Here is a 12567-nt window from a genome sequence, read left to right as displayed (position 1 = left end):
GGTAATGTGAGTGGACACAGTTAGATGGAGGGGTGTTAGGAGGATATGTCGTGAAGAGATTCAACCGGGATACATTATGTACAGGTAAGTTTGCATGTGTGTGAAGGTAGATAGACAGACAACCTGATCATGCAGGTAACTAGGATATATCCCACTCCACCAGATCTTTTAAGCATCTTGGCAGTAATTCTTGATGGGCCAGGAGATTTCCCTGTCTTTATATCTTTAGAATACAGTGAGTGGTGAACTTGGATGGAGGGAAGGAGGTGGTGTTAGGAAAATGGGCTGTGGAAGAGAGGTTTGTCAGGGACAGATTGTGAGGCACAACATCTTAAGAGCATTTTTACCACTTCATCCCATGTCTTTGTAACTCCTGTTCAATAAGCTCCCTCCACATTTTAGAAATCAGTACTTCTGTATGCAACTGTTCTCATCTGTACACATCACATGATCACACCAACACAGTTTTCTCTCTTGCACACTATATCTAATGCTTCTTACACCCAATTCGTAATTTGTTATACACGTACACTGACATTGCACATCCAGTGAAGCATGCTAGCTTCATTTCTTTCAAGCTTTTGCATGCCCTCTGTATCCACAGCCCATATTTCACTAACATGTAGTATAACTATTCTTACACAAGCATCATACAATTTGTCTCACTCTGAGAAAGAGAGCTCCTTTGTTACCAACAAAAATAATAGCCCTCTGTACTTTGCCCAGCTGATTCTTATTCTAGCAACTACACTTTCAGAGCTTCCTCATCCACAGCTAATTTGGTCACCTAAGTAACAGAAACTATCTACTACTGCTAAGGATCTTTCTGAGCACTGGAAGAAATCTATTTCCTGTGTATTCTTAGTGTTTATTGTTCCTGCACATCTGCCACACACAAAGACTACTTTTTCTATTAACTTTCCTGTGATTCCACTGCATCTTCTATTTATCCATAGCATGCACCTGGAATTTGTACCTATACCTTTACTACATATTGAGTAAGACTGTTTCCCCGAAGAGATTAGTAACTTGTCTGCTTTTCTGCTTACTAATATTTTGGTATTTGCTGATTTAACTCTAAGGCCCTTTTATTCCAGGCCTTGCTTCCACACCTGAAATTTTTCTTTAATTCTAATATAGATTCAGCTATAAGAACATGGTCATCAACATAGAAGAGCCCTCATGAGCAACCAATTTTAAATTCCATAGGCCTGGAGGACTATGATAAGCAGTTTAGTGGTGCACACTAAATTTGTTGCTATTCTCTTAGCTGACTTTCATCTTACAGACATCATCCCTGTACATAGTTTGGATAGCTCTCCCCCACCACTCATTTAACCCTAACTTCTGCAGCAGCACCAAATGAGAAAACAAGTAACCCCGTTTCTCCATGTCAACAAATGCCAGGTACAGCAGTTTATTTTTGGTTGAATGCTTCTCCTGCATTTGCTTTACTAGGAAGATAGCATCAGTAGTGCTTCTCCATGGCATAATGCAAACTGCACTTCATCTCAGTTAGCTTTCTTCCTAGTTAGTTGAGCTATGATCCTTTCTGCTACTTTCATGATCTGGTTCAGTAATTTGATACCTCAATAATTACTTCTGTCCAAAGTATCTCCTTTTCCTTTGTAGTGGTTGATTGAAGGACTAGTCGTTGAGCATGGTCCTTTTCCAGACAACCTGATCATGCAGGTAACTAGGATGTATCCCACTCCACCAGATCTTTTAAGCATCTTGGCAGTAATTCTTGATGGGCCAGGGGATTTCCCTGTCTTCATATCTTTAATTGCTTTACCTATCATGCTGCTATCAACTTGGATAGCTAGTTCCTCTATCAGGTCCATATTAGGAAGACTTTTTTCTATGCATTCTTCACATTTAAGCAGCCTTTCGAAGTGGAACTGCCATGTCTCTTTCGCTTGGTGCAAGTTTAACATCATCAGTTTGAAGACACTTCTCTCCTACATCATGATTTTCTCTAATACACTGTCCCGCAATCCAGAAAACGTCATCTCTCTGATCCTCAACCACAGAACATTGGTAAACCTCTTCCTTTCTGCTTTTCTCTTAGTTAAATATACTTATCACCTAGCTTCTCTTCTAGCTACCTGGTATAGTTCTCTGTTACCAAACTCTTCCAGTTCTTTTATGCCTGTTTCTCTATTCTTATGGTATTGTCTACTTCACTGTTTCACCACCACATCACCCCAGATTTGATTGGAACTTTGCACCAACCACAAATTCAGTCTGTGGTCCTCAGTAGGCTATCCTATAGGACTTTCCAATTGTCTTATTTGTTATACAAGTGAAAGCTTATGCTCCTCCAGAAATTGTTATTTTGTTGAAGGTTGTGGATGAATGTTTTTCTATTGGCAAAAATGCTAAGAATCTCTGACAGGGCTTTCCATTATAACAGTATCGAACCACAATTACCAGCTGGTCAACATGTGTCATGTTAGGTGTAGAGTCAACAATAATTGAGTAGTATTTGATGTCTAGGTTGTTGGTCTGATTCACTACTTCATCTTTCACATGTTTTCCCATGATTTCTACCAAATCCTCATACACAGATTTGGATAGGTAAGTAATATTTACTTTTTCATTTTTACATTTCCCTAAATGTTCATGTAAAAATGAGTCAAACTATGCAATAAGCCCAATGCCCCCCCCCCATGAAATTTCCATTGTTTGGGGAGCCCCACTTTTCCTCATGACCTCTAAATGCTAAACCTCTTTCACTTAAAAACTTTATAACTGCTACAACTCTTTTTAGTACTTCAAAATAGTACTGCATGTTTTTTTCTCAACTGTTCCTCAAGTTGCTGATCCACAGTGTTTTTTAATTGACTCTCACGTTAGCCAGATCAACATCACCCTGTTATGTTCCATGTTGTCTTAATGATTTTCTAGAGTTCTGAGTATATTCATCCAATCAGAAAACCCACCTGTTGTAAGTGATATTTGGCATTTAGAAAAGAGTTTGCTCTTTGAGTAAACTAACCAGGATGTCATCAAAGTCTGACAATTTTTTCAATCTTTTTTTTCAAAGTACTTCTTTGAGAAACTTCAATTTTACTGTTTGTAAATCTTGTTGGATTCAGTATATACATTATTTGGTTTTTTTATTTTGAAAAAAATTGATGTCTTGCATTAAACAGTTTTGTATGAAATCATTATCAATTGTTATGGGCCAGATACATTTAAACTCTTTTCCTGAGCTGATCGACCTAAATTTCCATGTGAGTAATCGTTGTAGAGTGCTATGAGGCAGTTCATCAATACTACCAGTTTTTGCTCGTCCTCGACATTTACTGCCAGACAAACACAAGGCTACGAAAGCCAAATTCGACCACATGCTGCAGCTGGGGTTTATTCATCCTTCAACAAGCCCTTGGTCTTCACCTCTTCATTTAATTCGAAAAGGATCTACTGGTTTTCGTCCAGTTAAGGACTACAAGAAGTTAAATGCTATTACACTACCGGATAGATACCCCATTATGCACCTGACGGATTTTTCTTCCACCTTGTATGGATGCGCCATTTTTAACCTCACCTGGGCATATCATCAAAAACCTGGATGACATACCAAAAACTGCTGTCACTACACCTTTTGGTTCCTTTGAATTTCTTTCCATCTCTTTTGGTTTGTGGAATGCCGCTAGCACATTCCAGAGGTTTATAGATGAAGTCTTTCGTGGTCTGGACTTCGCCTATGCTTATATAGATAACTTACTCAGTGCCAGTTCTTCAAAGGAAGAACATATTCAGCATTTAATGCTACTTTTCCAGCGTCTCAGTGACTACCAAGTGGAAATTAACTATGCCAAGTGTGTATTTGGCTCTTCACCTTTGGAATTTTGAGGTCACATCATTGATCACGACGGTATTTGACCCATTCCGAAGAAGGTACAAGCTATTCAGAATCTTCTTGCTCCCACTTCTCTTAAGCAGCTTCACCGTTTCTTGGAATTGGTAAATTTTTACCAATATTTTATCCCATACTGTGTGGAAAAATTGGTCCTCCTCACTAATCTCTTGAAGGACCGCAAGAAAAAGAATAAGGTTATTTCCCTTTCACCGTCACTTACCGAGATTTTTGAAACTGTCAAAAATGAGCTTGCTAAAGTATCGTTATTGGCACACCCCAAATCTGATGAAAGGCTTTCGCTTGCTGTTGATACATTTGATTCAGCTGTTGGTGCTGTTTTACAGCAACCTCATGAAGAAAATCTGCAACCTTTGGCATTCTATTCTCGCCAGTCGAGACACGCTATAGCACTTTTGGCAGAGAACTGTTAGCGATTTACCTAGCTGTCAAACACTTGTGTCATTTTCTCGAGGGAAGAGATTTCACTATATTTACAGATCATAAACCTCTTACTTTCGCCTTACATTCAAAGTCAGATAAATACTTGCCTAGAGAGACACGGCATCCTGATTTTATCTTTCAATTTTGTAGCGATATCCAGCATATCTCCGGCTCCCATAATGTGGTTGCTGATGGTTTATTGTCTACCAGCCTGTTTGTTGTCATCTACTTCTTCCATTGACTTGATTGCATTAGCTGCTGACCAACCTTCTTTAGCTTCATTGGACACTTCGTCTGTTGAATTTGCAAATTGTAAATTCAACCACCTACCTTTGTTAACTGCTGACCAAGATATTTTATGTGATGTTTCTACAGGTTCACCTCGTCCTTTCGTTCCTGAATCTCATTGTCGGACTGTTTTTAGCACTTTGCACACCTTGTGGCATCCTGGCATAGTGTCTTCAGTAAAGCTTATTATGGCTCATTTTTTTCTGGCCGAATTTGCGACGGAATATTACTGCTTGTTTGCTACTTGGACTCATGTGTTCCTTAGGGATGACTCTGTGAGAAGTTCTCTCATACAACCATATAAAGGGCCCTATCGTGTCCTTTCACAAACAGACAAACTCTTCACCATAGACATTCAGGGTAGAAAAGAAACAGTGTCTACTGACAAGGTGACATGTGCTTTTGCTGAGGCCTTCACTCCAGAGCCAAACATTCCTCTCCAAAACACCACAACAAACTACAAGCACCGTACCCACGCAATCATCACCTTCAAAAGCGAATGCACCTTTCCCTTCATCAATACTTGTCATGACGACCGTCCATGGGTAAATAGATACAATATCTTAGATATATACATGCAAATATAAACATACCTATGTTGTTGGCACTCCGTCACTTACGATGTCGAGGATTCCAGTTGATCTGATCAACGGAACAGCCTGCTTGTGAAATTAACGTGCAAGTGGCTGAGCACTCCACAGACATGTGTACCCTTAACGTAGTTCTCGGGGATATTCAGCGTGACAGTGTGACAAGGCTGACACTTTGAATTACAGGCACAACAGAAACAGGAAGTAAGAGTGAGAGAAAGTTGTGGTGAAAGAGTACAGCAGGATTCTCCACCATCCCCTGCCGGAGCTTTAGGTGTTTTCGCTCAATAAACACTCACAACACCTGGTCTGGGAATCAAAACCGCAATCCTATGACCGTGAGTCCTCTGCCCTAACCACTGGGCCACTGCGCCTCCACAAACATACCTATACTTATGTACAAGCACACACAATCACATAAACTTGTATACACACACATATATACGTATAATCTTACAATATACACATATATGTTTATCCATCTACACATATATATGTCTTTATTTTCACGGACAACAGCTAAACCCAAATACTTTTTTCTTTTGTATTTTACACACACGCACGCACACACACACACACACACACACACACACACACACACACACACACACATATATATATATAAGTGTTTTCTCAGTGTTTACAAATAACAAAAAATAAATCAATAGTTACCAGGATACCAAAAATTCACACAAGTACCAAGGATGTAACAGCCTACTTATAAAGATAGAAACTCCAGGTTTAGGTGAAATGTTTTTGAATTATATAGATAAATAATGGGGTTAAACATAGGTGTTATTTAAATCTTTTTAGTTTTATATTAGTTTTCTGCTAATTTCTTTCTTTCTCCTCCTTGACGTTGTATCTACAAACGGTTTTTAAAAAAACTTGCTAGCTTTCCTTTCATCATATACGCAGTCATCACATTCTGTTAAAATGTCTTATTGATGTGTTTGGTTTCTTTCTTTCCCTGATGAGAAGATTGCATTATTTTACACCATTTTATTCCAACTGGAATAATACCAATGTTTTCTTCGAAACATATGTCAGAAATAAAAAGATTTAAATAACACCTGCGTTTAAGTCCATATATATATATATATATGAATCTAGATCCTATATATATATATATATATATATATATATATACACACACACACACATACTTATATGTGCATGTATATATACACACATAGCTACTCACACGCTAAAATACACATACATCTACACATATGCACATACATATAAACCTATGTACATTCATACAACTATATATATCTATAATATAAATTGAAGTCGGCCGACAGTTTTATTCTTTCTTGTCTTGAGGTTCACGCCCAAACGGCTGGGTGGATTCGCGTGAAAAATGGCACATATGTGGAGACGGGTACATAAATTGGAACGCGCTTTCTATTTTTTCCTAGCCCCCATACTTACAGAGAAAATCGATTAAAACAACCTGCGTGTATGTGAGTGTGTGTCACTGAAGCCATTCATACATATATACATATTAATAAATATATAAACTGAATGATAAATTTCAGTTATCTCTCTCTCTCTCTCATATACACATATACCATCAACATTACTCTCTCTGTCGTGCACACCCCATCAAACATACACACTCACACACACACACAGTCATACGCACGCACATCAATTCTCCCCTCTCACCACAACTTCAAAAGAAGTTCAGTCATAAAACTGTCCATGTCCCTTCATTCGACACCCACTTCAAAAGATCGCCTTTCCTTTTCACTTGTCTGGCCATTGATCGACAGATAAAACACAAACCAACTCCTGCTAAATGCAAAAATCCCGCCAAAAATACACACACAAACGGACATTTCATATCTTTCTGTTTCTCTATGATTATACACGCATCGAAAACAATAGCCCTTACATACATTTTAATCTTCAACAGGTATGTATCAATTTCTATAATATAAATTGTTTTTCAAATCAATGACACACAAATTCACTCACTCACTCTATCTCTCATTCTTACCCTCTTTCTCTCTTACATACACCCCCCCCCCCACACACACACACACGCGCATGTCCATTTCCTATATCTTTCAATTTTTCTCTCTGCAAATAACATTTTAAAAACTGCTTACAAAAATTGCGATTAATGTATAATTTCTTTCTATGTTCATAATTAAATAAATCTTTTAATGATTAGACAGACGTCCAATAGAATAGCTCTCACAAACAGACTACGTACAACTTCTTTCTTCACAACTCCTGAAGCCATTTTTGACAGTACCTTCGGATATTTCTACCTGGACTCACGTGTTTGTAAGAAATGATGCCATCAAAAGACCGCTCTCACCTCCCTACACTGGACCCTATCACATTCTTAGAAGCACACCGAAACTGTTCACTGTAGACATTCACAGAAAAAAGAGACTGTCTCTATCGACAGAGTAAAAAAAAGCCTTTTCCGAAACATTTATGTCACTTGCTGAAACAACCATCATTCCACAAACACTGTCACCCCACCCCTATAAGCACCACCTCCACTTACCAAAACATCAACCACACAAATGCTGACCCACCACAAGCTACTGAAGAACAAAATTCTAATATTAATTTGAAAGACATTGGAATGTGACCTGCTAAGTTTAGGACACGTTCTGGCAGAAGAAGATTGGCTGAAGAAACTGTCTCAGACTATTTACATTGCTTAACTTTGCTTCGCCAGTGACTGTTCCGGAGAATAGACTCATGTTGTTATAGACACCACATTCATATTTTCTCTCTTTCTGTATCATTGTACATATATCTTTTGTTCTATTTGATTGGACACCTTTATTTGCTGAACGTTTCCTTGTACATACTTGCATTATATATATTTTTTCAATTTCAACTGTTTATACAGCTGTTTTTGCCATGGTTCGTTTTCTGTGCCCTCCTAGTACACACTCCACCTACACTTCTTTTAATCGACCACTTCCGGTCTAATGGGGGGGGGGACTCTGTAGGCGCAGTTACACCCTTTGAGAGCAGGATTAAACAAACTGGCACTAGATGGCGTTAGAGTGTGAGATCCTGGTACGAGCCCTCAGGACTTTCTCTTTCTGCATCGAGACACGAGACTATGAAGACGTAACCTAATGGGTTCTCTCTCACACCACATGCCAGTAGCAAATAGGAGCTAACGCACGGAAGACCATGGCCTCCAAGCATCAGACCATTTTCATAATATCATTCAGCTTCTGTATATACGTGTGGCCACATTAAAAGTACTTAAAGTCACAGCCTTGTTTATGTATTCTTTATACCGAGTTTCCTGTCAAATGATATTACAGCCTTCTGAGTAGAGTCACATTAGCTGGCTCAACAACATATCCATCTATATGGGCATATACCATTTTCATCATCTCTTAGAATGTGTTCGCTCCTTTGTACACCCTGATTCTATCGTACTGTGTGTAACCGGAACGTTGTATTGAGGATATGTAGTGTTGTGTGTGTTGTTGTCGCTCTTATAGTTGGCATAGTGGGGATAGGTTCCTCATTACTCTGAGTCTGCCATGAGGATGTTGATTTAGGTAGTACCTGACACCGCTGAGTCACTACGGACATTGGCGTACCAAGATGGGATGGGAGGGTGATCCACCCCGGGCAGCACAATTTATTTGTATTAATATATCATTAATAAAAATGCAGTATAAATATTATAGACTTTAATAATGTAAAGTAGCTATTAAAATTACCTTAAAATTTAAACTTATCATCAATAAACTTGTATTGTGTGTTAATATTGTGTAATATATGGTGTAATATTGTTAATACAGTAATATTGTGTGACAGTGTGTCTATGATATCCAGAGAGTTGATTATTTTTTAAGTTGGTCTATACTCTATTTGATTTTATTCATGTAAATTTATGATATCACTAATTTGAGATGAAGCGAATTAGGACAGCAGTGTAGCATTTTGAAAAAAAAAAAAGTGAGAGAAACGAGAGAAGGAGAAGAAAGGAGAAATGAAGGTGCCATAATTAAATTTCTGACTGTCCAGGCGAAACTGGTATTACTGTAGAAGGTCATGGAGATGATGTTGGTAATGAAGTGCAACTTGAAAAGAAGATAGATGAAGTTGATGATGCTGATCCACCACAAGCTACTGAAGAACAAAACTCTAATATTAATTTGAAAGACATTAGAATGTGGCCTGCTAAGTTTAATCATGGATTCGGGAAATCCTTGTACAACAAAGATCGAAGGCTGTGCAAAATATTGACTGTGAATTCAAAGAAGTTGTACATCCATGACAGGTAACATAACTGAAAGGGGAGACTAGAAGACTGTCAAAAAACTGGTTTTTTGAACTTTACAAAACGAGGAAAAAATTTTGAGAATTTGGATGATATACTCTCCACTGAAAGAAGCCATGTTTTGTTTTGTTTTTGTAAGCTATTTTCAAGTTAAAACTCAAAGTTTTACTCAGATGATGGTTTCAAATCTTGGTGGAAGTTGAATCCTAAGATACAAGAACATGAATCTAGCACTGCGCATGAGAATGCATTCACTCAGTGGAAAGAACTAGAAATTCGCCTTTCCAAAGGTAAGGTAATAGACAGAGAACAACAAACTCTTGCTGAAAATGAAACAATGAAATGGAAGTGAATCCTGACTATATTCTTGGACATAATTTATCATTTTTTTGACAGGACAAAGAAAATTTCTTCGTGCCTGTCGGTCTGTGGTGGTTCAGATGAGCGAGAATCCTTAGATTTGCCACATCGCTGTTAGTTTTTACAACATCAATTCTGCAAGACGATTTAGTGGTAGACGGGAACTAGAGAAAAAGGAATCCCGTCTAATACTCCGAAACCATTTGTACACAGAACACTTCCACATTTTTCCTTCAGAGACTTGATGCTGCTTTACCAAGACCATAGCTTGGTTACAGCAATCCAAGGAATTGTGGATTAATCCCAAATACGCCAGGAATCGGATAGTTGAACCCATATCATTTATTATGACACAAATTTCATCCAGAAGGTAGTCCCTTTCGACCATATCATTAATGTTAATAACCATTTCAACAATCCGATGTCATCCAGCCATTTAGAATTAAAGTGGTAGAGTTTGATGTGGGCGTGTAAAAGTTAAATTATGAACTTGCAAGACGTGTCCAAGAGTTCGTTGGAAAAGTTTTGCTGGCTCAGAAAACCACGTGTGCAAAATGCTTAACAAATCAAACCGTTCAGAAAAGAAGAAGAATCAGTGAAGAACCGTTGCGTATAGTCAAAATCTTCCTTTTAAGAAAAAACATTTAACAACAAGACTTCTTTTTTCTCTCTCTTCTTTAAAAACATTTAACAACAACAGACAGTTTTTCTTCTCTTTTTTTCCTTTCTTTTTCTGTTAAAACATTTACCAACAGACAATTCTTTGGAGAGTTCTTTCTTTCTTACTTTCTTTCTTTCTTTCTTTTGTCTTTAAAAACATTTAACGACAACAGTTTTTTTTCATTTACCTCTGTAATGGCCGTGTTGTTCGCGCCTGTTGTTTTCTTCTGCACTTTAGCTTCTCTGCATAGAAACTGCTAGTTGGCTGATCTCTCTCGCTGTGCCCTCGCAACTTAAGGGCTATCTGTATATATCAGGTGATGCAGTCAGAAAGTGCGTGTTTACTTTTGAAACTGAGTTACTCTGTCATTGATTTAAACTTTCCATGACCGTAAAGGTCAAGAGATCAAGTACCTACAGCTATAAAGAAACCGTGCTTTCTGACAAGACAATAGAAATCTCACTGACATGACTAACCAGAGCACTGTTTCAAACCTAGCTAATGGCAAAGGGATATTTCTCAATATCACCCCCTCCCTATGTTGAATACTTTTTATTTCCTGTTTTAAAAAAAAAAATTTGAAACCAGAGAGCGATGTTCACGTCGTGTGAACGTGAAATCACTAGGATATATTCCACCCTGCCATTCGTAACAATATATATACTAGCAAACGCACCCATCCTTTGGACGGTTTAAGTTGCTTTTGTGATATTTTTTTCACTTTGTTCCAGGTTCCACCTGAGCTCAACGAGCCATTTGCTCAGTGGTATCTCACATGAAATAAATTTGAAGGAATCGGTATTCAGCGTTGTTGACAGGAAGAATAGAGCCTATCCGATGATAGGTTTGGCCCTGAATTTTTAACGTTGGCCTATAGGAGTCTTCATGAATGGGTTTGTGACCGAAACTTATCATCTGGAAGGCAGAGTTATAAGCACAAATTTTCTGTATAAATTGCTACGAATCAGAGTGTTGACCAAGGAGTAAAGGGAGGAAAGGCTGAGAAGTATTTTGTAGGTCAGGCAAGCGAACCTTTCCGTTTGAGCAGCATAGGCCACTGGATTCTCCAACCTACTTGAGGGGCCTTGCAAAATGGACATATTATAGACATATCCCCTGTAATAGTCTCTTAATGAATAGTGTAATCCTCAGCAGGATCATAGTGGACTGCCTTTGATACCCATAGACTACTCGATGGCTTCAAATAAACATGGGCAAGAGCTTTCCAGTGAACATTAGACTGAAGTTTCATCATCCAATATTTATCATTTGCCAACCTCGCAGCAGAAGTGGATGCAGCATTGTGTGCCTGATAGATAGCACTCTTTTGTGGGGTTTCTGCAGTATTGCGTCAGTAGCTCACACTAGATAGGTTTCATGCAGCTCTTTTCAACAGTCTACAGGACCTCTGGTCCTCAGTTTCCTTAGTTTGCCAGCACTGCAGTCTTCTGCAGCGGCAGAATTTTTTTACAGATTTTACCGAACATGCCATCAAAATAGCTGGAAAGAATGACAGATAAAATATCCATATCGAAAGAATGCTATATAGGGCGGGTATTTGAGGACAGTTTTTGTACATAATAAAACAACTATATTTCAGCATAAATAAATATGCATTTGAATAAACATTTGTGCAATTAGTCTTGATAATGATTTTTAAAGAAAATTATTCTATGAAACCGCCTTCGGCTTTGATGACAGCTTCAATGCAGGACCGAAACTGCTGGCATGCCGACACTATATAGTCTTTATTCATTTTGGACATCACCTGGACAATGGTGGCCTTCAGTGAAGCTACGGTATTATAAGGATGACGATTGGTCTCCCTTTCAACAGTGCTTCACATGTAGTAGTCCATGGGGCTCAAATCTGGTGAGTTTGGAGGCCACATATTGGGTGTTACATAATTGTAAAGATTGTCTGAGAAACATTCTTGGGTGACTAGGGCTTTGTGAGAAGGTGGTTGAGTCTTGCTGAAACACATATGCTTTTCCATTGTTTACTTCATCAGTCCAGAGGTTGAAAACAGTTTCCAGTATCTCAATGTATCCAACAGCATTAATTCTAAGTTAGA

The 12567-nt window shown here is 38.3% G+C and overlaps 1 protein-coding gene across 1 annotated transcript in view; it reads right to left on the bottom strand.

Annotated features, from left to right (window-relative positions):
* The window catches only part of LOC106883675 (calnexin), a 99019-nt gene extending 93631 nt beyond the window's left edge, over positions 1-5388 (bottom strand). The window contains exon 1 of the mRNA XM_089361613.1: positions 5191-5388. The gene's annotated coding sequence lies outside the window, so the exon portion shown is untranslated. The remainder of the gene's footprint in view (positions 1-5190) is intronic.
* Between the last annotated feature and the right edge of the window lie 7179 nt (positions 5389-12567).

Source organism: Octopus bimaculoides, chromosome 13 (genome assembly GCF_046866305.1).
Source record: "Octopus bimaculoides isolate indiv1 chromosome 13, ASM4686630v1, whole genome shotgun sequence".
NCBI lineage: Eukaryota > Metazoa > Mollusca > Cephalopoda > Octopoda > Octopodidae > Octopus > Octopus bimaculoides.
This window is presented reverse-complemented; position numbering and strand designations above follow the sequence as displayed.